The 24207-nt window shown below is 50.7% G+C and overlaps 1 protein-coding gene and 1 pseudogene across 3 annotated transcripts in view; one reads left to right on the top strand and one right to left on the bottom strand.

Moving 5' to 3' along the window:
* Positions 1 to 435: 435 nt before the first annotated feature.
* Positions 436 to 24207, top strand: part of ELF4 (E74 like ETS transcription factor 4) — a 41924-nt gene continuing 18152 nt past the window's right edge. The window contains exon 1 of one of the 3 annotated variants that reach the window (XM_049644275.1): positions 436 to 727. The gene's annotated coding sequence lies outside the window, so the exon portion shown is untranslated. The other 2 variants (XM_049644277.1, XM_049644276.1) reach the window with 2 other exon arrangements.
* Positions 15702 to 16445, bottom strand: LOC125931969 (40S ribosomal protein S11-like; annotated as a pseudogene).

The raw sequence follows: 24207 nt of genomic DNA, 5'->3' as shown, positions 1-24207 counted from the left end.
ACATAAACACCCGGGGTCCCCTGGGAATAGATTTCTCTCACGGGCATTGTGTGGGGGCCTCTCACCGGGAAGGGCCCCGACAGGGATAGGTGAGCCCCGCACCCGCCACGCGCTAGCCGACTTAGGGGCACTGGCCAAGGCAGGGGCGGGCAATACGGGCTCTGCAGGGGCCCTGCTCTCGCGGTCCCCGGGGGCGAGCGAGCCGCTAGGGGAAGGAGAGGCCGCGCGGGCCCCTGGCACGGCTCCCCCTGCCGTGCTGGCGACCGCGGCGGGCCGGGAGTGGAGGGGCGCTGTTTCCACCAAGACGCCTCGTCCCTCCCTCGCTCCCTCACCCACCCCGCCCGCCCGCGGTCCCTCCCGTCGGTCCCTCCCTCCGGCTCTTCCCTCCCTCCCGCCCTGCCTCCTCCGCGCCCGCCCCAGCCGCCGCCTGCGGGGACGTGTGTGTTTCTAGTGCAATTTCCCCTTTCGCTCGGGTGTCTCAGTGCAGGTCTCCGCCGGCTCGCGCCCCCTCCCCGGGCGCCCCCGCTGCCCCCTCCCTCGGCCTGGCCCTCCCCGGCGGCCACCCAGCTCCCCCCCGCACTCCACCCCGCCCCCCGGAGTCGTTTTATCAGGGGCGCCGGCGTCTCACCTGGTATTTGCATCTCGCCCTCCAACTTGCCATTGGCGGCGCGACGTGTGGGAGAGCCCTGTGCCTCGCCCGCCCGGACCAGCCTGCCCCGGCGCCGAGGTGAGTCACGGGCGCGGGGCCGCGGGGGCAGGCGGGCAGGGAGGAAAGAGGGAGGGAAGGAGGGAGGGGGACGGTGGCCCCGGCGGCCGCGGGGACCGACCGGGCGCCGCGCTCAACTTCCACTTCTCCTTTCGCCGGCGCCGAGGTCCCGGCGCCACCGGCCCGGCTGGCTTCTGAGAGGAGAAGGCGAGCTGGCGGGGGTGGGGACCCTCCCCTGGGCCCCCGGAGCGGGGAGGGGACCATAGCGACCGATCCCAGCCCGGCGACCGAGCCCACTCGGCCTCAGGTACGTCGATGGCGCCAGTTCTTCGAGCCATCGGGGACCTCGAAAAGTTTGCCCGAGGGGGCGGGATCGGGGGCGCTGGGGCCCCTGCGTGTAGAGTTGGGGGCCCAGGGAATGGTGGGAGAGCCCTGGCGTGTTGAGTCTGGCCCTTGCCTCGCCCCACCGCGTGTGTGTTGGGGAACCCGGGCTTCTGAGCCGGGGTTAGAAACGGAATCGAATTCCCCAGTCAGGGCGGGGGGCCGGTTTTCCGGCGGCCGGGGGGCCAGTTTTCCCGCGACCCGGGCAGCCCGGGTTCCCTGACAAGGCCGATCGAGACAGCAGCCCCCCAAAAGCTCGAGGCTCGAGGGCGGGAGGTCAGACCGCACAGTGGCTAGGCTGCCAGATTGATCGGCAGCCGGCCCCTGGGGCCTCTGGGGCCAGGCGCCTTAGAGTAACACACACACACACACACACACACACACACACACACACACACACACCTATGACTTGGATAATTGGATCGCCAAAATAGAGACCTCTTGGCAGAGACCAGAGTTTCCGTGTGAGCAAGCCGCCAGCCCTCCCGCTCCCGCGTTCCCGCTCTCCCGGTTTCTCCCGCCTCTGTGTTCCTTCCTCTTCTGCCGGCAAGGGGATTGAGCAGATACACAGCGTGGGGTGCCATACCGGCAAGCGCCTTGCTTTGGGGAACTAATGAGGCGGTAGCCGCTTTATGAATTTCTGGTCCCTCCACCGCACCATAACTCTGCTGCCATTTCCTCATGACTGCGTGTAGGGACATGGCCTTCCTCACCAGAGTCACCTTCTGACCCCTTGGTACCTCAGCTCAGCCAGGTTCTCCCTGGCTCCCCCCACCCAACACCCCAGCCATGGGATTTGATGGCAGTTTGAGTCCTGCCCCTCATCCCTGTACCCCAGATAGAGGCCTGTCTGGTCCTGCAGCTTCTTCTGGTTAATGTTTGACAGTTCATTGTAGCTAATCATTTTAATTAGCTCTTAAAGTGGGGAGGAACAGTTAACCTTGGACTTCTTGATTTTGGCCTGGTGGGGCCTCAAATGGGAGGAGTGCTAGGGAGGTGGGGAGGTAGGAGCGGAAGTGAGGTCACCACCCCAGGGCCTGAGCCACCACTGCTTGGCCCCAGCAGCTGGTGGGCACGCCCATCGGGCACTCACCCCCTGCAAGCTGACCCCTAGCCTGAGTGCCAGGTTGGACGGGGTTGAAGGGAACAGATCTAGCTCTCCCCTTTGGGGAGACAGGACACTTTGGCACTAAAAATGCCTAGGGAACACGTATGCCCGGCAAGAATGCAAATCCCTCCACGCAGTTACATGGTTATAGCAGTTAGTTACATGGTTATAAGGCGCTTTCTCAACCATTGATTCAGTGGACCCAGAGCAGGAACAGCTTAGTGGGGGAGCTGTCTTGAGTTAAGTGAAGGACTTAACTATCTTGGAGGACTTGTGTGGGGAAGAGGCTGCCTTGCATGTGGGTTATTTCTGGGGCTGGGTTCGATTCAAAACCTGGGATGTTTGGGGGGGGGGGGTGGTGTTGAGCAGGCTCCATGTTGCCACCCTCACCCAGCCTCTAGCTGTGAGCCGAAGGAGTGGCTTGTTTGCAACTATGTCTGGCATTCCTCCCACTGCTACACTGTTTGCTCTGTGGTTGCTCAGGAACTGGTGCCCACCCTGGACAAGCTGGGGGCCTGAAATCCACTCTCCCCCTGCCTAGTGCTAAGTGGTGGCTCAGTGGCTTCTGTCTTCTCTAAATTGGGATCTAAACATGAGGGTGCTGTGGTCTGTCATTCATAGGCCTGATTGATAGAATATCCAATATGTCCCAAGCCTGCAAAATTCAGGGCTTTTGTCTCTGAAGAGGCCCAGCCAGGCGCAGGCTGATGGGATTGCTTTCCCAGGGAAATCCCTGCTCCTAAGCTTGGCCTTGGGCCTTGCCACTCCCCACCCCGCAGCCCCCAACTTTCTCATTTTATCTTCCATCCCTAGAGCCAGACTGTCTGGGTCTAAAACCCAGCTTTGGGGGCGCCTGGCTGGCTCTGCTGGTTAAGTGTCTGACTTTAGCTCAGGTCATGATCTCGTGGTTTTCATGAGTTAAAGCCCTGTGTTGGGCTCTATTCTGCACTGGTGGTGCGGAGCCTGCTTGGGACTCTCTTTCTCTCTGCCCCTTCCGCGCTTGCGTGCGCTCTCTCTCTCTCCCTCTCTCTCAAAATAAGTAAATAAACTTAAAATAAATAAATAAATAAATAAATAAATAAATAAATAAAACCCAGCTTTGTTATTTACTAGCTACGCGATCCCAATCAATTGTATGCCTCTGTTTCTTCATCTTTCAAATGAGCCCTACTTCATAAGGATGCTCTGAAGATCAAGTACATCAATACACATAAGCTGCTTATTAGAACAGCATATGGCACATAGTGAGCATGAATTAGCATTATGGTGTTTTCTAATACAGTGCCTAAAACTGAGACTCCACTCAGCAAACATTTGCGGAGAGCCAGTCATGGTAGCAGGCATCAATGAAGTGGCAGTGAGGAAAATATGGAGGTGAAGAAGACACCACATGCCTTCCAGGATTGTGTATACCTTCTGTTGCAGGCCGGAGTTGGGATGTGGGGTGTGGGGTGTGAGAGGGAGCCAGGGAGAGTGGCTAGCTCATCTATACAAGTACGCATAATCCAAAGCCAGCCTCGACTATCTGAGCTAGTGTGAGGAGCCAGGCGCCCCAGACTTGGAGGCTTCTCCTTGCCAGGGAACCCTGGCTGGGTTCTGGTCTGGATGCATCACCTGAATTGCCTTGGGATTTGGATGAATGATGGGGCAAGGGAGACCTGCTTCCTTCATGGGCTGCAGGTGTTGAGCATTCAGTGGCCTGATTTGTTGGGTTCCAGGGCAGGATGGCATTACTTAGGGCCACCCCCAAACACCCCTCTAGTCCCCTGCCATGTACCCCCCAGAGATCTCCTGCTGAGCTGGGAAGGGCCTCCAGCAGCCTTCTGTCCTCAAGCTTGGGCCTGACCCCAACCTGGGCTTGGTTATCTCTCCAGGATTTCTAAGCTGCAAAGAGGTTTCTGGCTTCGCTGCCAATTTATTTCCTTTGTGGTTCTCAGACTGAAAACTAGTTCTGCAGGGGAGAAAGGAAACTCATCCGAGGTACCCAGAATCCTATGGGCGCTTTCCTAGAGGTCAGAGGCTTTTCTCATCAACACCAACCCGCCTGCAAATCTCTGGCTGCTGAGCCTCACATGGTCTGTAATAGTGGCCACACCAGTAATGCCCTATAGCTCAGGCCCCGGCGCTGGTTGCCAAGGAACTGCTGGTCGGGGTGCTCGTGAGGGTTCTGACCTCATAGGGGCTGCCGAGTTTCAATTCAACAGCCATTTATTAACACGTACTGTGTGCCCAACCTGTGCTAGGCACTGTGGAGGAGACAGCAGAGGAGGTGGTGGTGTAAAGATGACTAAGACGCTGAAATGATCAGAGGCGAGGACAAGTAGCCTGGACCGCGACTGGTCAGGTGCTAATTGTGCTCCTCAGAGCAGGGGCCAGAGGCGGCCAGAGCTCTGAGGTTGGCAGTTGGAGGGGGGAGGGAAGGCTTTGTGAGGTCCGAGGCTCAAATCCAGCTAGACCTTGAAGCAGGAGGGGTCGGCGTGGGGGAGATTTGGCTGGGCAGAAAAGGGAGAAAAGACGCCTTTCTCTGTCTCCCCTGGCCAACAGACTGACCTTCGAAGTCTGGATAATTGTTTGGCAAATGCATGTCACACAAAAGACCAGGTCAGGGGGTGTGGGTGGCTCGGAGCAAACCTCTGATCTCCCCTCCAAGAAGAGATAGAAAGTGGCCGACCCAGACTGGGAGCCCAGCGTGTACTGATAAGACACAAAGGGTAGGCAGGCTTCCTTGCCACCCAACCTGAAGGGATTTTGTTTTGAGCTACCCCACCCCCACCAACACACACACACACACACACACACACACACACACACTCACACACACACACACCCTGGGGAAAAGAGGGGAAGAGAGGTAGAAGGCACCAAATGCACGGGAAGATTGACACACCAGTAGTGTTCACAGCAGGCTTGGCCTGGTTGGGTCCCACCTTTCCCAGGAGTTCTGGGATTTCTCTGGAAGCCTGGAGGTTCAGGTGGAAGACAGAGATTTTCATTTCCTCAGCCAGCTTGGGAACCGAAGAGTCTAGAGAGTCCCACAGGTTTCTGCCCAGACCATGCAGACAAGGGCAAGGACTAGCCATATATTTGTTCTGCTGCTTCTGTGTCTCCCATCGGTGAGTGTAGAGAGGAACTTGGCTCTTGTTGGGTTTAACTGGAGAAAAACACCCAGACACACACATCCCCCCTCCCCCGCATCATTTTTTTCTCTGTCACTGCCCTCTTTCCCTGCCCCCTCCCAGCACATGGCAACACCACAGGGACACACCAGAGTGCCCTGAGTTCTTGGCTGGGAAATCATGTTCTAAGGTGAGTTTCTTGGCAGAGACTCCAGCCTTCTATCAGAGGAGAAGGAGGCTCAGGGAAAGGTGTTTCATGCAGGAGGGTCTGTAAGGGAAAGTACTGGAACGTTTCTTGAACCAACAAGAAGAAAGAGGTTAAGCAGCCTGCCTGGGTTGAGCAAGCTTTGCCTTAGGTTCCCACCTTCTTGATGGACCATTTTATTGTCCCAGTGCTGGTACTTCCTGCTTCTCAGTTCACCTGCCCTTCCAGAAGCTTCCTTTCTTCTTCCAGGCTAACCCAATGTACTTCCAGTGAAGCGTGTCGTCTAGAAGGGGGAAGAGCACAGGCTCTCTGTGTCCATATTCCAGACCTGCCACTTACTGACTGTGTGAGTTTGGACTAGTCACTTAACCACTCTGGGTCCTGGTGCCCACCTGCCAGGGTTAGAATGTGGATTAAATGAGATAAGGCATGTGAAGTGCTCAGCATGGTGTCTGGCCCATAGTTCCTGCCCAATAGGATAGGTGTTAGCTGCTATTATTCCTGTGGCTGATGCTGTGCTTGTTGTCACTTACCCCTTCACACACCCTTGACTCTGCCAACTCCAGGGATCCATCGCTTCTCTGGCAGTACTGGCAGGGCCTGCCATACCCATTCCTAAAACTGAGATGGAGATTTCCCGTATCTTTCTGCTAACCCTTTGTTAGCTCTGCCATCACACTGGAGAAGGAGGGGGTACGGAAGAAGACGTGTGTGTGCAACATACAGTCTTTCCATGTGGCAGTCGGTAGTGCTGTGAAGAGCAAAAAGCAAGTCTTTAGTGTCTTTATTCACATTGCCATCTTTATCTCTTTGCCACTTTCATCTTGAGTATCATTGGCTGTGGGAATAAGAGTTAAGTTAGTTCCTCTGAGAGAAGGCCTCATATTCCATCCCTGGCAAGTATTTAGCAACCATCGGTTTGTTATTATTACCCTGCTGAGTGATGAATTCTGGGAGCCAACTGGCCAACCGCTGCTCACTTTCTCCCTCCTTTTACTAGAATTAGATTATGCATCCATTTGGGGCTAATGCCCAGAGGCCTTGGGTTGGAGCTGGGGCACTGCCTTTGCCCAGAAGAATTCCCAGGGTGCTGAGTGCCATCTCCATTCCAGAGGCCTCCCAGAAAGTACCTTGGAGGTTCCATCTGCTATTAAGTGGATCGTGTTTGCCCAGGATAAATTAGACCACCCATGGACCACTCCTGAGCCACTTACTCAGTGCCTTTGTCTCCACCCCTCAGGTTTAGAACTGCTAGGCCTTGGGGGATGGGAGAGTGGGCAATTAGTCTTAACCTCCCCAAATTCCTGATGACCTGATAGCAAGGAGGTACTTAGACATAGATTTAGGAGATAATCAGTCTTTTTTCCCATGTTGCCCCCAGAGGATAAAACAGGCTAGTTCAGCTGTGTTGATTCTGTGAGAATCCATGCCCAGAAAACACCTGTCTGTTACATTAGGTGACCAGTTTCTTGGCGCCACTCTGATCCTAAAAAAACAAAAAAACAAAAAACAAACCCGGGGCGCCTGGGTGGCTCAGTGGGTTAAGCGTCTGACTTCAGCTCAGGTCATGATCTCACAGTCTGTGAGTTCGAGCCCCACATCGGGCTCTGTGCTGACAGCTCAGAGCCTGGAGCCTGCTTTGGATTCTGTGTCTTCCTCTCTCTCTCTCTCTGCCCCTATCCCTGCTCATGCTCTGTCTCTTTCTCTCTTAAAAATAAATAAATGTTAAAAAAAAAAATAACCCAAACACAGCAGACCCAGCCCCCTGCTCTGAAGGATCTAAACCCAATTCTAGAACGTTAGTAATACACATGCACTTAGCCCCATAGTGGGCTATTTGCATATTGTAATATGGTTGCCATTGTAATGATAATTAGCACTTCTATCGTTACATCATTACCCTTTTTTTTTAGTGATTAAAGAGCAATTCAAGACCGTGTAGGAGTAAGAGACTTTAGTCTCCCAACAAGTTTGATAATCAATACAATATTGTTACCTATATTCACTATACTGTGCATTAGAGCTCCAGGTCTTATTTATGACTCATTGTAACAGTTTGCATCTTCTGGAGTTCTATATAAATGGAATCATGTAGCATGTTCTCTCCTTTTGTATGGCTTCTTTCAGTCAGCATGTCCATGTTGTTATATACATAAGTATTTCATTCCTTTTTATTGCTAAATAACATCACATTGTATGGACATACCATACATCGTTTATCTATTCATTGGTCAACAGACATTTGGTGGCTTCCCCTCCCTCCCCACTCCTCGTGTTGGGCTATTACAAACAAAGCTGCTATGAACATCTGTGTACAAATCTTCGTATAGCTGTATATATGTCCTTTTCTCTTGGTTGAATGCCTAGGACTGGAATGGCTAGATCATGCAATAGTTGTAGGTTCAACTTCTTAAGAAACTGTCTAACTGTTTTCCAAAGTGGTTGCACCATTTTATACGCCCACCAGCAGTGTATGAGTTCTGGTTGCTCCGCACCCTCACCAACACTTGGCGAGTCTTTTTAATTTTAGCCATTCTAATAGATGTGCAGTGGTATCTCATTGTGGTTTTAATTTGTATTTCCCTAATGATGGATGAGGTTGAACATCTTTTTATATACTTATGTGTCACCAATATATCTTCTTTGGTGACGTATCTGTTTGAATCTTTTGCCCATTTGAAAATTGATTTGTTTTTCGTGTTAGAGTTTTGACAGTTCTTTATACATTCTAGATACAAGACCTTTATCAGATGATGCATGCTTAGTAAAGATTCCCACCCCCCCCCACCCCGAGTCCCTGGCTTGCCTTTTCATTCTCTTCACAGCGTCTTTTGAAGAGAATTTTTTTAAAATTTTTATAAAATCTTTTTAATGTTTATTTACTTTTGAAGGAGAGAGATACAGAGTGTGAGCAGGGAGGGGCAGAGTGAGAGAGAGAGAAGGAGGCACAGAATCTAAAGCAGGCTCCAGGCTCCAAGCTATCAGCACAGAGCCCGACATGGGTCTCAAACTCACAAACTGCAAGATCATGACCTGAGCCGAAGTCGGACACTTAACCGACTGAGCCACCCACACTCCCCAAGAGCAGAAGGTTTTAATATTGATGAAGTCCTACTAATCAATTTTTATTTTTATGGATCATGCTATTGGTGTTGTATCTAAGAACTCTTCACCTAGCCGTAGGTCACATATTTTGTCTTATGTTTTCTTCTATAAGTTCTATAGTTTTAGGTTTTACATTTTGGTCTTTCGATCCATTTTGAGTGAATTTTTCTATGTGGCAAGAGGTTTGAATCCAAATTTATTTTTTCTCTTTTTACATATAGATATCCAATCACTCTAGTACCATTTGTTGAAAAAGCTATTGTTAGGCTACTGCAGCTGTCATTATATATGTAGGCTTATTTCTGGACTCTGTATTCTGTTCCACTGATTGATCTATTTATTTATCTTTACACCAATGCCAATTTTTTTTATTAATTTAACTTTGTAATCATTTTTGACATCATGTAGTGTTAGCCTTCCAACTTTGTTCTTTTTCAAAGTTGTGTTTGCTTATTTTAATTATTTTGCAATTCCATATGAAGTTTAGAATGAGATTGTCAATATCGTTTTCTTTTAACACTTGAATTTACCCTATTTACAGTAATTGTTATAACAGATATGTTTGGTTGTGCTTTTGTGATCTTGTTTTATAACCATGGATGACCCTGATGTAACTGTCATTTAAAAGATGCTTAGGGGTGCCTGGGTGGCTCAGTTGGTTAAGTGTACAACTCTTGATTTCGGCTCAGGTCATGATCTCGTGGCTTGTGAGTTCGAGGCCCATGTTGGGCTCTGCACTGACAGTGCAGAGCCTGCTTGGGATTGTCTCTCTCTGCCCCTCCCTCTCTCTCTCCCTGTCTCTCTCTCAAAATAAGTAGATAAATTAAAAAAAAAAAGAAGATGCTTGATCTTTTCATTGATATTCTTCAACTAAAGAGTTTCATAGTTCACAAACTTATGTATTTGCAAAATAGGACTATTTATTTGCCCTTCATTTACAAACCATTTTTGGTGACTAGGCCCATGATTATCTGCTCCATACATCATTTTGTAGATGCCAATCATATTCCTTCTCCACCTTTTCTGTCTGGACAACATAAGGCCTCTTCTAAAAAAAAACTTGTCTTTGGGGCATGTGGATGGCTCAGTTGGTTAAGCGTCCAACTTCAGCTTAGGTCATGATCTCACAGTTCATGAGCTCAAGCCCCACATTGGGCTTGCTGCTGTCAGCAAGAGCCTGCTTCAGATCCTCTGTTCCCTTCTCTCTCTGCCCCTCACCACCCTCTCTCTCAAAAATAAATAAACATTTTTTAAGAAAAGCTTGTCTTGGGGCGCCTGGGTGGCTCAGTCAGTTGAGCATCCGACTTTGGCTCCAGTCATGATTTCATGGTTTGTGAGTTTGAGCCCCGCGTCGGGCTGTGTGCTGACAGCTCAGAGCCTGGAGCCTGCTTCGGATTCTGTGTCTCCATCTCTCTCTGCCCCTCCCCTGCTCGCACTCTGTTTCTCTCTCTCTCAAAAATAAATAAGCATTAAAAAAATTACAAAAAAAAACCCCACTGTTTTTAAAAAAAACAACAACACAGAAAAGTTTGTCTTCATATAGTTATCCTCACTCCCTGTTCTTCTGAATCATTTTAGGTCTTAGACCTGATCCAGAATCATGAAATCTTTCCAGAGGGTCCAGTGATCAGATCAGCACCCAATATGCCCAGGGTGGAAACACTGTGGCTTTGTACAAAGAGAGAATGCTTTGGTGATGATCTGATTGATCACCAACCGCCTTCTTGATGCAGCTTGGAATAAATGACTCTAGCTAGCGTGTGTTTCCCTAAACAGACTCATGGAGCAAGAGAGGACAAGTAATGTTTGAGACTGGAGACCTTTGTCCCCCAACTCTATTTCTAAATAGATCGTGGCTCTCAGATCAGTCAGGACCCGGGTTCTCTATTTTAGAGATCTCACTTGAGGAGACTTCACATGAACTTAATTCACGAATGCCCAGGCCTGTGCTAGAATCAGGAGAAGATGAGCTAGGCGTTGGTTCCATGGATTTGACTGCCTATTGGGGAAACAAGATACACACATGAAATTATTAAAGAGTTGTTCAAGCCTGTGTGGCATTAAGAGCTCCTGTGGTCGAATTTAGGCTAGCATCTAGAAAAGGGGGCTCCATAGGTGTGCAGTCTAGTTATCAGGGTATCAACAGCTCCATGTGTTTGGGGAGCTTGGGTGGGACCTTGCTGGATGGGCATTATTTGATTAACCAAAACAGAGCAGCAAGGGCATGGCAAGCCTGAGAAACTCCGTGAATGAGCCTGGAATGTTCCCTCAGGGGACCATGAGGAGACCACTGGGCTTGAAGCCCAGGCTTGAGTTGGGAAATCATGGGAAACAAGGCTGAGTAGGTAGGGTGGAGTCAGACTGTGAAGGACCTTTGGAAACCAAGCAGATGAGTTTGGACTGTAAAGCTTTGTGGAGTACAGCTGGTATGGCCACAGCCATTGATCTAAATGTGTGCCCTGGAGTAGGAGTTGGTGCCGGCTCAAAGGCTGAGGGAGGAGCTAGGCAGAGGCAGAGCCGTGACTAGGACTTACTCTTCCTCACTCCCAGTCAAGTGGGCTTTCTGTTGCACCAGGCCTGGTTGTTAGTCTTTCTAAGGCTTTCACATCAACTCTATACAGTTTCCTCACATGGACCACAGGCGTGGGGAGTAGATGGTGAAGGCCGGATTGCTCCACGGCTAATGGTGTGAGAGGAGGCAGCGCCATCAAGAAATACCTGCCTGGCTCACCTGCCCCCACTATTGCCCCAGAGCCACTCTTTAGGTTAGGGTAGGGTAACTCCAGATGGCCTTTTAAAGGGAAATGTGTTAAGGAGAGAGGTGACACATTAACCTAATGTCACCCATTAACACATTGACACGAAATGGTTTGTGATTTTTCAGAGTGGTGGGGAAGTCATTCCTGGGGAGATGGGATGGTGGTTTGTGGAGTCTTGACTGCTACCATGGTCAGTCAGAAGAGTGCTGGGCAGCATGAGATCTATAGTGCAGAGCAGGGTAGGAGGCCCAAGTCTGTGAGAGCCACATGACTTGACATGCCTGTGGTTACATAGTCCATTAATGGCAAAATTGCCTTAGCAGAGTCTTTCCAAACTTTCCCACCCAAGCGCCCCAAACTATTGAATTCTATCCCAGGGGCCTAGAAGGACACAGTCGCATAAATTTCTTTGAAGTATGGCATTTTATCTTAAGTGAGAATGTTGCAATCTACTGCCTAAATCTATTTTTTTTACTGTTTATTTATTTACTTTTGAGAGAGAGAGAGAGAGAGAGAGAGAGAGAGAGCAAATGAGGGAGAGGCAGAGAGGTAGAGAGAAAATCCCAAGCAGGCTCTGTGCTTAGTGCAGAGCCAGACACAGGGTTCGAACTGATGAACTGTGAGATCATGACCTGAGCCGAAACCAGGAGTCAGACGCTTAACCCACTGAGCCACCCAGGTGCCCCTGCCTAAGTATATTTTAATAGATTTATCAGCAAACAACATGAAAGCTCCTGAAAGATGAGCTGGATTTGGACTGTGGCTTTGATTCCTACTGTGGGGCTTGGTCAGCTTTACCAAGCAGGCTGTGTCCCTGTGAGACCTGCTTATGGACAGGTCAGAACTTGAACTTTTGGGATCTTAGCCCAAAGTTCTGGAAGGCATATCCATCACCTGCAGCTTGTTCATTTGTCTGCTGTCCCCATCCCTGTCCCCCTCTTTGGTTCAAACTTATTTGATGGAAGAATCTAAGCCCTTATGTTCCCAGGGAAAGCTGTTGGGCTTACTCAGTGCTTAGTTAGCCCTGGCCTTATCTTAGCCTTTAGTGGGTGAGCAGATCCCAGGGCAGGATAGAGACAGTGTGGGCCTTATGAAACTCTGATGTCAGCATGGATTGGCTAAGGCCATACGTACAGATTCCCCAGCCTTCCTTCCTTCACCGGGTTCAGCCTATGACCCCTCATTCTGTCCCACCTTTAGCTTGGAGTGTTTACAGTTCTCCTCAGTTAGAAAAAAGAAAACATGCGGGTACTCTCAGAGCCTGGTGTTGCCCGTGCTCATCTCTTCTTGGTGGAGAACAGAAGAGCCGTCAAGGCCTCCAGGCCAAAGTTATCCTTCTCAGTGACCCAAGCACCTCATTCCTGTCCCCATAGCCTGCAGATAGAGATGATGACAATATACAAAGAATGCTTGCCCTCCCCCAGCTTGGGCAAGGTGGATAAAGCACTATGAATATTCAGGTTTCACTCTGGCAGGCAGCAAGACTTCATCCACACCCCCTGCCTGCCAGGGGTGTAAGGGGGTTCCAGACTCATGTGCCTGCAATGGCGAAACCACGGGCAGGTAGGGCCCTGGGCAGACTGTCTGGGCTGGGCGGGGCGGGGCAGCCGACTGGGTGAGGCACAGATTCCCCAGGCTGATAAGACAGCCTGTAAACACCCAGCAAGGGGAGGGGGCAGAGGGCAGGCGACCAGATGGCAGGAGAAGGGGGGAACCGGAGCCCAGGCCTAGCTGCAGGAAGTGGGGTTTGATGTGGAAACATCCTGTCCAGCAGGGGCTAGACCATCAGCAATCACTCCCTCCACCAAGGAGGCAAGCTCAGCACAAGGTGGGGCTGCCTGGGCACCAGGCCAAGAACCTGGTGCCTGATATCTCCAAAGGACATGATCATTGGGTCTCTAGGATGGCTTATTCTCCCACCTAACACTGCTGGTGGGGGGAAATCAGGACCAAGCTACCCACCTCCCATGCAGAAACTCAGCAGTAGAATTGTCTGAGAGAATCTGACTCTCACAGGAACGTCTTGGTCATCACTATCAGTGAAGAGCATCACTTGGAACACCTAATTGTGTCCAAGACCTCCTGCAGCTCTTGGAGAAGAAGCACATATCTGACACGCCATTCGGTTGCATCTTGCAGTACTTTATAATTAGAACCTCGGAGGGTAACGGGCGCCTGGGTGGCTCAGTCAGTTAAGCGTCCGACTTCAGCTCAGGTCATGATCTCACAGTCTTTGAGTTCGAGCCCCGTGTTGGGCTCTGTGCTGACAGCTAGGACCCTGGAGCCTGCTTCGGATTCTGTGTCTCCCTCTTTCTGTCCCTCCCCACTTGCACTCTGTCTCTCTCCCTCTCTCTCTCTCAAAAATAAATAAACATTTAAAAGTTAAATAAAAAAAAAGAACCTGAGAGGGTCAGAAACATTAGAAAGTTAAATAAAAAAAAAGAACCTGAGAGGGTCAGAGCTGGTATAGCCTTTTGCAAGGGACCACCAAACTCATTCACTTCACTTCACAGATGGGGACAGTGGGGTCCAGAGAGGGGCAGGCACTTGGTGATGCTCATGGCAGACCTAAATGAAAGTCCCTGGCCTACGGCATTTTCTACTGCCTACCTTATTGCTTAAGGTCCAGCCACCAGCCCTCCTGCATGAGGCTGGCCCAGCTTTGCACAATCACTGAACCTCAGCATTTATCCTTGCTTAGGGTTGTGAGGACTCTGATAGAAGGTAAGAGCCTCAAAATCAGAAATCAGAAGACCTGGAGTCTGGCCTGAGCTGCTCTGTCAACTTGCACATGGTCTTGAGTGAACTGCTGCCCCTCTCTGGGCCTCATTTTTGTTTGCTTGTTTGTTTTAAATAACAGTTTAATTCGATTTAGTTCAATGCCATACAGTTCACTCAATTATACACTCAAAGTATACAGTTCTGTGGCTTTTGGTATACTCACAGAGTTGTATCCATCACCACAATCCATTATAGAAGATTTTCATCATAAAGAGACTCTATACCCATTAGCAATCACGTCCCATTTGCTGCCAACCTCTGGGCCTCAGTTATGGAGAGATATTTGTTATAGATGTATTTTGGGGAGAAAAACCCAGCAATATTATTTAGGCATATGGGCTAACCCAGCTTACTGGGAACTTAGAGATGAAGAGACCATACCAGGTGCACCTGGGTGGCTCAGTTGGTGGAGCATCTGACTCTTGATTTCGGCTCAGGGTATGATCCCAGGGTTATGGGATTGAGCCGTGCATCGGGCTCAGGGCTGACGGTCCAGAGCCTGCTTGGGAGTCTCTGTTTCCCTCTCTTTGCCCCTCCCCTGCTCATGTGTGTGCGTGCGCACACACACACACACACACACACACAACACACATACTCTCTCTCTTTTTCTCTTTCTCTCTCTCTCTCTGTCTCAAATAAAATTAAAAAAAATGAACAGACCCTACCATAGAAAAGAATAGGGTGGGCCTGGTGTTAAGTCCCTGGCCATGGGCCTGCCATCTATGAGGTACTCAGGATTGACTTCCCATAAATGTTTGAATAAACATGTGAATGAATCAACACCCTGAGATAAGAACCCAGACTTACATTATGTGTAAGCTGAGAGCAAGTGTATATTTATGGGGCAGGGACCATGACATGACCACTCCAGGTCTGGATCCAGGAACTCTCTGACAACAGTAGGCCCTTTGAGGTACAGGAATAGAGACAGCCTCCTTCATCAACAGAGCTGGAAGCCTCCTATTCCATGTACCCTTCCTCCATATCTGGCCACAGGAGCTCAAGTTGTAACTATTTTGGTGCAGACTTGGCCCAGAAAGTTAGAATTCACTTATTAGATGGAGCTTTGCTTCAGATTGAGACCCTGAGGGGGATGGGTCACAGACCTGGGAAGCTTTTGTTGAAGGGGCATCACAGAGGTTCTGAACATTCAAAGTTGGGTGTTGTGAGCAAACCTTGGGCTAGGGATCTGAGCAAATGATCACCAGCATGGGACAGTGGGAAAGGCGCAGGCTTTGAGATCAAAGGCACACAGGCCTGGGTTTGAGTTCTGCCTCTCTTCTTCTTCTTTTTTATTTATTTTTTATTTTTTTAACATTTATTCATTTTTTTTTCAACGTTTTTTATTTATTTTGGGGACAGAGAGAGACAGAGCATGAACGGGGGAGGGGCAGAGAGAGAGGGAGACACAGAATCGGAAACAGGCTCCAGGCTCCGAGCCATCAGCCCAGAGCCTGACGCGGGGCTCGAACTCACAGACCGCGAGATCGTGACCTGGCTGAAGTCGGACGCTTAACCGACTGCGCCACCCAGGCGCCCCACATTTATTCATTTTTGAGAGTGAGAGAGACAGAGCATGATCGGGGGAGGGGCAGAGAGAGAGGGAGACACAGAATCTGAAGCAGGCTCCAGGCTCTGAGCTGACAGCACAGAGCCCGACGCGGGGCTTGAACTCACAGACTGTGAGATCATGACCTGAGCCAAAGTTGGACAGTTAACTGACTGAGCCACCCAGGCGCCCCTTCTTTTCTTTTCTTTTTTTAATCTGCTTAGGAAAATCACTTTATTTTGTTTAGAGGTATGAGCAGATATCTAGTCTCAGAACTTCTGGAGTTGCTTTTTGGTGCTGGCAGCCTTGCTGACCTTAAGCACTTGAAGCGCTCAGTCTTACTCAAGGGCTGGCAGCCACCCACTGTGACACTGTTACCAATCTGGAGGTCCCTGAAATGGGAGAGGTGTATAGACATGTTCTTGTGGCATTTCTCGAAGCAGTTGTATTTTCAGATGTAGTGGAAGTAGTCTTGGTGGATGACAGTGGTCTTCTGCGTCTTCATCTTGGTCACCACACCAGATACAATCTGCCCTCAGAGACATTACCAGTGAAGGGTCACTTCTTGTCCGTATAGGTGCCCTTAAAGGCCTTGAGCGTCTTGAAACCCAGACCAATGTGTTTGTAATATTGTGGGAGCTTCTTTTTTCCAGAGTCTCCAAGCAGGACCCTCTTCCTATTTTGAAAGATGGTCAGCTGCTTTTGATAGACACTCTCTGTCTGAATGTCCGCCATCATCCCTGCTGCCTGAAAAAAGGTCTGCCTCCATTTTTGATGGGAAGTGTGACCTTGGTCATGTTACCTAGTCCTTTCTGAGCCTCACTTTTGCTGTTTTTAAAACTGAACTATTAAGGGACACTGGGGTGGCTCAGTGGGTTAAGCGTCTGACTTCGGCTCAGGTCATGGTTCTGTGGTTGGTGAGTTCAGCCCTGTGCTGGGCTCAGAACTGACAGTGTGGAGTCTGCTTGGGATTCTCTCTCTCTCCCCTGCCCCCACCTCTCTCTCGGCTCCTCCCCCACTTGCACACGTGCTCACGCGTTCTCTCTCAAAATAAATTTTAAAAAATAAAATAAAATAAAACTATTAAAATACTATTATTACCAAAAGAGAGTTCACTGAAAACAACGTTAAGAGAGTGTAGTAGTTGGAAATCAACCTAGCTTCAAACCCCAGCTCTGCCACTGACTAGCTACATTGTAAGGATGTTGTTAAGAATGAAAGGAGATAGGCTATGTAAAGTGCCTGGCACAACACCACCCCCACAGCTCATACCCAATAAATGTAAATCCCTGCCACCTTCCCTACATTCCACCCTGTCACCCTGTAAGTTTTACTGTTTGGCCCCTTTCCCCAGATGCAGACAGAACAACTTCAAGTGATATCAGAGGGCAAAAAAGAAAATCTTACCCATGTTTAAACAAGTACCACACCCCTCTGCTCCTCCCGCAATGGGCCCATGGTGAGACCACAGTGGCCACACCCGCCATCCCAGCCGGCGATAGTTTAGATCTGTGCCAGCCCCGCAAGCACTTGCCCTGAGTTGGCATTGATCTCAAGTGCTTCCACCCCCTCCTTCCAGTCTAGATGTGCTTTCCAAACACGTGCCACCAGCTTTGAGTTGGGCTTGTAACCAAGCCCTGGCCCTGGGTTTGCACTGCAGACGTAGGGAGGGGCTGGCAGAAGCCCAGGTGCTCATCCAGATGTTGTCTCCAAGGCTTCCTTGGCGTCCCCCATACCAGCTGTGCAGCAGTGCTCGCTCCAAATTCTGGGGGTGGAGAAGCAAGTTTGTGTGGGGCCCTATCATTGGGGCACTGGGGCCTATTTGCCCTGGGTTGTGTGTGGAGGGAGAGGGAAAAGAGAGACTTTGTTCTCTTGACAGGCGGCCTGGCTGGGCAGGGATCCTGGCCAAAGTCGTAAGAGCTGAGAAAAAAATCTCAGAACTGAGAGAGGTGTCAAGACCATCTTCCCATCCATTTTTTGTCGGCTCACCCAGTACCATCATGTGTAGGAGTCCCCTTAACTTCTCTCACCTCGGACCTCATGGAACAATATTAACATGGAGGGACCAAAGTGATGGTATGTATCCTCTATGAGCCCCCCATCCCAGGCGTCAAGGCTTCTAGAACCATCATCATGTACTTCTAACCTGTCCTCAGAAGCACTGGCAACTAGGCAGAGGTCCAGGGCCTCAGGCTTCCACTGCTTCTCTGACCCACTGCTTTGGAAGGGCCTGGCAGAGCTGGTCACATGCCTGCAGGGTTCCTCACAGGCACATCACCCCAGTTCTGGAAGCCCCACCTTGCAAGGGCAACTGGGAGGTATTTACAAGTGGAAGTCACCGCAGCAAATCAGTAGCAGGTATGTGGCACCTGGGTGGCTCAGTTGGTTTAGCATCCAACTCTTAATTCAGCTCAGGTCGTGATCTCACAGATCATGAGATCAAGCCCTGCATCAGGCTCTGTGCTGACAATGCGGAGCGTGCTTGGAATTCTCTCTCTCCCTCTCTCTCGGCCTCTCTCTCTCTCAAAATAAATAAACTTAAAAAAAGAAAAAAACCAAGTCAGTAGCAGGTATGGAATGTGATAGCTTCCTGTTCTATCACCCAGAAAATGCTGCTACCTTTGGCCCACATGTTACTGTACTTTGCTCTCCATTGTTGTCTCTGTCCACTGGTGCTAGGGACAAAATTATGCAAAGTTGTGAAGTGGCATTGATTTCCCTGTCACCTGCCCCTCCCAATTAACCCCTGTTGTCGGCCTGTTTTCCCCAGGCTCTTGCTTCAGCTCATCCCTCCATCCCAAGCCACCTGGGGCTGAGGATCAGCTCCAGGTGGACATTGACCTGAGCATACAGTCAGGTCTTTTATCCAATCCTCCAAGGCCTGGCTTATTCTGCACCCGCCCCCTCAAGGTGATAGCTAGGTAAAGTGATAAACTCACTCCTCATCCACTTAACCAGAGAGGGTTTGCAGAGACACCTCCTACTCTCTCCCAGTCCCCATACCCCCAGCTCTAGCAGGCTGGCAGTGGAGCTGCTGGGGTGTCCCCTTGTGTAGACAGCTGTCTCCTCAGCCTTCCTGTGAGGGATCCTCCCCCTCACCCGCAGTGCCCCTCCCCTCTCTGCACTTTCTGACCTGTGTGGGGCAGGGGCGGGGCCGGGAGGGCCTCGTAGGCCCTGAAGGGGAAACTGCTCAAACCCCTGGGACAGGAAGTGGCAGAGAGGGGCTGTTTCCTCTGGCAGAGTAGGGGTGCGGTGAGAGCTGGCCCTATCCCCTGCTTCACTGCCTGTCTGCTGTGGGCCCTGAGAGGCTGGGGAGAGCTGAGAGCCCTTCTTTCCCTGCCTCTCCCCCCACAAAAAATGGATACTCCTGGCCCACCGGATTGGAGAGGTGGGGGGCTCTCAGAGGAAGCCATTTCTATTTTGATGGGAGAGGAATTCAGAAAGAAGGGCAGTCAGGTCAGCTAGAAGGGAAGGGTGGGGCAAGGCAGGTGAATATGGGGTGAGGGGGGCCCACAGTGGCAGCGGAAAACCACAGCTGGGCAGGGGAACCTTCTGTAAGCTCTTATTCTGAGAGAAAATGATCAAGACTGCCTGCACAAAACTGCATGAGTTGGAAATGCAACAGATTGCTGACTCTAAGTCCTAGGGCTAGAAAGGGCTTTGACTTTCCAGTCCAACCCCCTCATTGTGCAGCTGAGGAAACAGGCCCACAAAGCAGAAGTGACTTGCCCAAGGTCACACCATGGGCAGAGACAGGGCCAGGATTTTCTTTCTGATGACAACCTGCCGAGTTTGTATTTGGTGTTCCACACCTCCCTCCTGGTGCCTTCTGAGTGCTCTGTGACATTCTTCTCAGAAATGAACTTAACCTCTTCACAATGAAGGGGAGTGAAGCCTTTAGTCCAGGAGCCAGTAAACTTTTCCTGCAAAGGATAGATAGTAAATATTTTAGACTTTGTGGCCTATATGAACTCTTGTCACAACAACTCAACTTACAATGCAAAAGCAGCCACAGACAACACGTAAACGAGTGAGCATAGCTGCATTCCAATAAAACTTTATTTGTGGACACTGAAATTTGACCTTTGTGTAATTCTCACATGGCATGAAATATTATTCTTCTGTTTATTTTTGTCCAAATCATTAAAACATGTAAAAGCCATTCTTAGCTCATGGGCCATACCCAACAGATGATAGGCTGGACTTGGCACGTGGGCCATAGTTTGCCAACCCATACTTTGGTCTAAGAAGTCAAGCTCAGGTGTTGGGAGGAGGAAGAGGAGGAGGAGGAGGAGGAGGAGGAGGAGGAGGAGGAGAGAATGTACTTGGTGGGGAGGAAGCAGGTGAGGCTATGAAAAGGAGGTGACATTTGCTTCAGATCTTGAATACTGTATGGGAATTAGGGCTGCAGAAATTGGGGAAGGGCCTATCAAACCCAGGGCACAGTGGGAGCAAAGGCCTGAAGGAAGGTGCTGCAAAAGTTAAATGTGTTCTGCACATGTGTGGCCTCATTGTTATTTGCCAACCCTGGGGCTCTGGCCGCTGTCTGGTCTCACCAGAGGAAAGGGTTGGCTTTACTGAGGATGCTGAGAGACAATGAGGAGGAGAGGAAGAAAGGTCACCTGGGAGTCATAATGACTGGCTGTGTGACCTTGAGTAAGTCATTTCTCTTCCCTCAGGAACTTGTTGTCTCTAGTTGGATGACACAAGAGATAGATGCCATGATCTTTCAGGCCCCTTTTTACTTTGATATCGTGGGACTCTGAGTCATGAAGAGGTTTTGAGTAGTGTAGGTGAGGGGGAAGGAGGAACCCCAGGGTTTCACAGTGACATAAGAACTGAAGCTGCCCTCCTTATTTGCCTGCACCCCAATAGGCTGTCTTTCTACCTCAGCCTTGCACCCTCCCCTCTGTGCAGGCAACACCGGACTTCCCTTTGCTTTTGCTGGCCTGGGAAGTGGCCTGTGGGGGAATGGGGCACTTGAAAGGGACCCTCTCCCCCCGCCAAACAGGCAGCGAACCCAGCCCAGCCCCTCCTGCCTGGGGTAGTCCCAGATCTGAGCAAGGAGCCTCCACTTTAGTTTCTAGGACACGCGCTGGCAGGGGCTTTGAGAAAGAACACTGTCCCTTCAATAAAAGTTATCTGGCTTAATATCCTGTTGGTGCCGAGCCACAGATTGCCCCAGCTTCTAGAAAACCCACTAATAAATTTAATTAGTCTCTGGTCAGTGTTTCTGTTACCCCACCTATGGAAATAAGCAGGCCTTCCTAGGCAGAGGTGGGGTGTGTGCCGTTTGAAGCCACCTTTCATTCATCGCAGGCCACTTTCTGCCATGGGGCTGTGTCTGGCTTGCCAGCCTCACCAGGCCAGGCCTGCTCCTTTGACCACTGAAGGCCTGTAGCGGTCCCTCCTGCTGATGCTGTGTGTGTGTGCGCGTGCAAAATGTCCACGTCCTCTTTTTTTCCACCTGGGTTTTTTTCAAGATGATCCCAATTTCAAACTGCCCAAGTTGAGTTCATTCTCCTGCCATCTTTCCTGTCCCAATCACTTCATATCTTTTAACATTCTTTACCGCAGGCTCCACATCTTGGGGTCCCCACAACTACTGTCTTACCCCACAATCTGTCATTTTATTCCCTTGGAGTGGCCTTGGGCTTCGCCTCCTGGGTTCCAGCTGCCCCACCAGATCTCCTTCCATCCACTCCACTCCTACACTCATACCAAAGGGACCTACCTAAAGAACTGCTTGCTTTATGCCCTGCCTTGCTCAAGAATCTCCAGGAACTCCCAGTCGCTGTGTATATCAAGTTCAAATCCCAATCCCACCACCTGGTGGATCTTGGGCCTATGCCCTTATCCAACTGATATCCCTGATCCCCCAGCCAACCCCCCTCCTGCACAGTCAAGCTTGTTTCCTCCCTTTCCCATGAGTTTCATGGCTGTGGTTATGTCCTCCCTCGCCTTCATCTCATCCCACCACCTCCATGTCCTGTCTTCCTGTCCATCCAGGTAAAGATATGCCAAATGTTTAATGAGTGACTGTAGCCAAAAAGACACCAATCACACCAGGAAATTGAAAAACATGTTTGGGACATAACAAAGTTTTCACCCACATGAACTCACTGGCCTTGCATGACAACTCTTTGAGCTAGGGAGGGTGTCCCCATTTCACAGAGGAGGAAGATCACCTGACTAAACCCCAAGACAAAGCTGGATCTTCTCCCTTATGATCTGCAGGGACTTCTGGGGTCCCCTCCTAGGCTGTGGCTGGCAGCCCACCGAACTGGGGTTCATTCAGTAGCTGCTCTGGACTTGACTTTGCCTTCTTTCCTGTTGTGTGTTCTCCTTGTCGTTGGCCTGTCCCTCATTTCCCAGAAGAGCTTAGTGACTCTCTTGGTGAGGCCCCTGGAGTGGTAGAGATGAGGGTGTGGTGGCCGCAGGCTCCTCCAGGGGGTGCTCTTTTGGCTTTCTCAGGCAAGGCCCCTGGGAGTCAGCGCTGCTGGGGAAATAGGTTCAGTCAGTAACCCTTCCCCCTGACCCTGCTCCCCTACCGGGGCTTCTGTAGAGCCTTTCTTGCCACATAACCACAACCGAAAGTGTTGGGGTGGGGTGAAGGCAGCTAGGACAGGGGCCTGGGAGCACTGCTTCAACCAGAGCAACCTGCCCCTGCCTGCGGGGGCCCCCAACCCCAGTGAGGGGCCTGCCCCTTCAAAGCCAACAACTGGAAGTCTCCAGTTGTCTATGTTCTCGAGCCAATGGGGGACTTCTGGGGCCTTAATGGGGCCCCAAGCCCCATTTGCTCTTTGGGGGTCACCTGAAACTCATCATCTGGATGAGTGTTTTTTAATTTCCAAAGTGCTTTCCCACCACCATCTTCATTCACCCGAGACTCCCTAGTGAGCATCTGCTAAACCTGGATTACCCTCAGCCCTAGCCCTCAATAAGGATGACAGAAGCCACAGCCCAGAAAGATGGCTGCCTTTTCCGGGGTCTCACGTCGGGTTGGGATACAGCCAGATGAGGGCTTCCCTCCTCCTCCTCGAAACCTGGGCGGCACACACCATGGGTGAGCTTATGGGTCTTCTGGAGAAAGAGGGGACCTACCATCTCCTGCAGCCCTAATCGCCCCTCCACTGGGACAGCTCAGGGCCTGGGAAGGTAGAGTCAAGAGTAGAGCAGATAAAGGATAAGGGCAGTTGGAGATGAGCTCTGGGCCTCCCTCACCATCGGAGTTGTGGCAAGCCCTATGCTGGAAGCAAGCAGTGACCGAGGGCCAAGGAAGGAAACTGGGTTTCTTGTAAATAAGCAAAGAGAAACCCCAACCAACAGAGCTTGCAAAACCTTTATGTTTTTCCTCCTCTTCCTGATTTCATCTCATAAGGGGGTGGTGAAAAGAAAGGAATAGAGGAGAAGGAGCTGACAAAATAGTTGTGGCTGGGGCCCCTTCACTGCGCATTTGCTCAAGGAGGAGGGTTTGGCTTGAAGATCAGGGTCAAGGTTGTAGGGGGGTATCCCACAGACCGGTTACTTCGGCTCTGTCCAAGGCTACAGACTGGACCCCTGGCTCTGGCCCTCTGTCTCTTAAGTACACACCATTGGTCACATGGTGCCACATGCAAATTTGCTTCTGGATGACTATTAGCCAGAGGAGGGGCTGTTTTTAAGTAGAGGGTACAGCTGTTCCTGGGGTAGTTTCCATTTTGTTTGTGGTTGTGGGGGAGGGGCGCTGAGGGAGTGGGAAATGGCATGAAGGAAATTGTCACTTCCTTTCCAGAGAATTCCAGAAAGGTTTCATGGAGGGCTGGGTATTTCAGGAGTGAGGGCTGGCTCCGAGAGGATGAGGAACTGGAGAAGGAGAACTCTGCTTTGTGGCCTGGCTGACCATCTGGCCCCCATGTTTCCTGGCCTGCGTGAAAATGCCACGGGTGTTACTAGCGATTTTGTGAGAGCCAGTGACTGAACCGGTGTAGATTTAAACTCACTCCACAGAGACTGTGGATGTGGCTTTTACATAGGGGCTGCTTCCTGTATGCAGAGGAGGCCCAGATGGGTGGGTGCTGGACACTGCTTGACTGCGCTCCAGTGACAGCCCCAGAAAGGGTCTGTACTTCTGAAGGGGGCCCAGCTGTGATGACGCAGGAGCAGCTCAAACCACTTCTATTTTGCTATTTTGGTTTTGAAATGCAGTCAGAACCACAGTGAGCCAGAGGTGTGCATTTGCAGGTTGGGGATGTAGGCGCCCTCGCTTGCTTGCTCCCTCCTGTGGCACAGGCTCACTTGCTTCCTCACACACGGTGTCCGGAGCCATATGCTCTCCAGACGCTTTGCTTTCAGTGCAAGTAGGACAAGGTCCTGGGAGCCAGGGATCCTGCAGTGGCCTCCAGGGGAGTGAAGGGAGTGGAGCTCTTGCCACCCTGGGAGCAGACTCTGACTGGAGCCAGCTGTGATCTGTATGATGACAGGGCGGGTGGGGAACTTCCCAGGCCCATCTCTTACT

The sequence above is a fragment of the Panthera uncia genome, chromosome X (assembly GCF_023721935.1).
Source record: "Panthera uncia isolate 11264 chromosome X, Puncia_PCG_1.0, whole genome shotgun sequence".
In the NCBI taxonomy this organism is placed as follows: domain Eukaryota; kingdom Metazoa; phylum Chordata; class Mammalia; order Carnivora; family Felidae; genus Panthera; species Panthera uncia.
The sequence above is the reverse complement of the archived record's forward strand: the minus strand, read 5'-3'. Positions and strand labels throughout refer to the sequence as shown.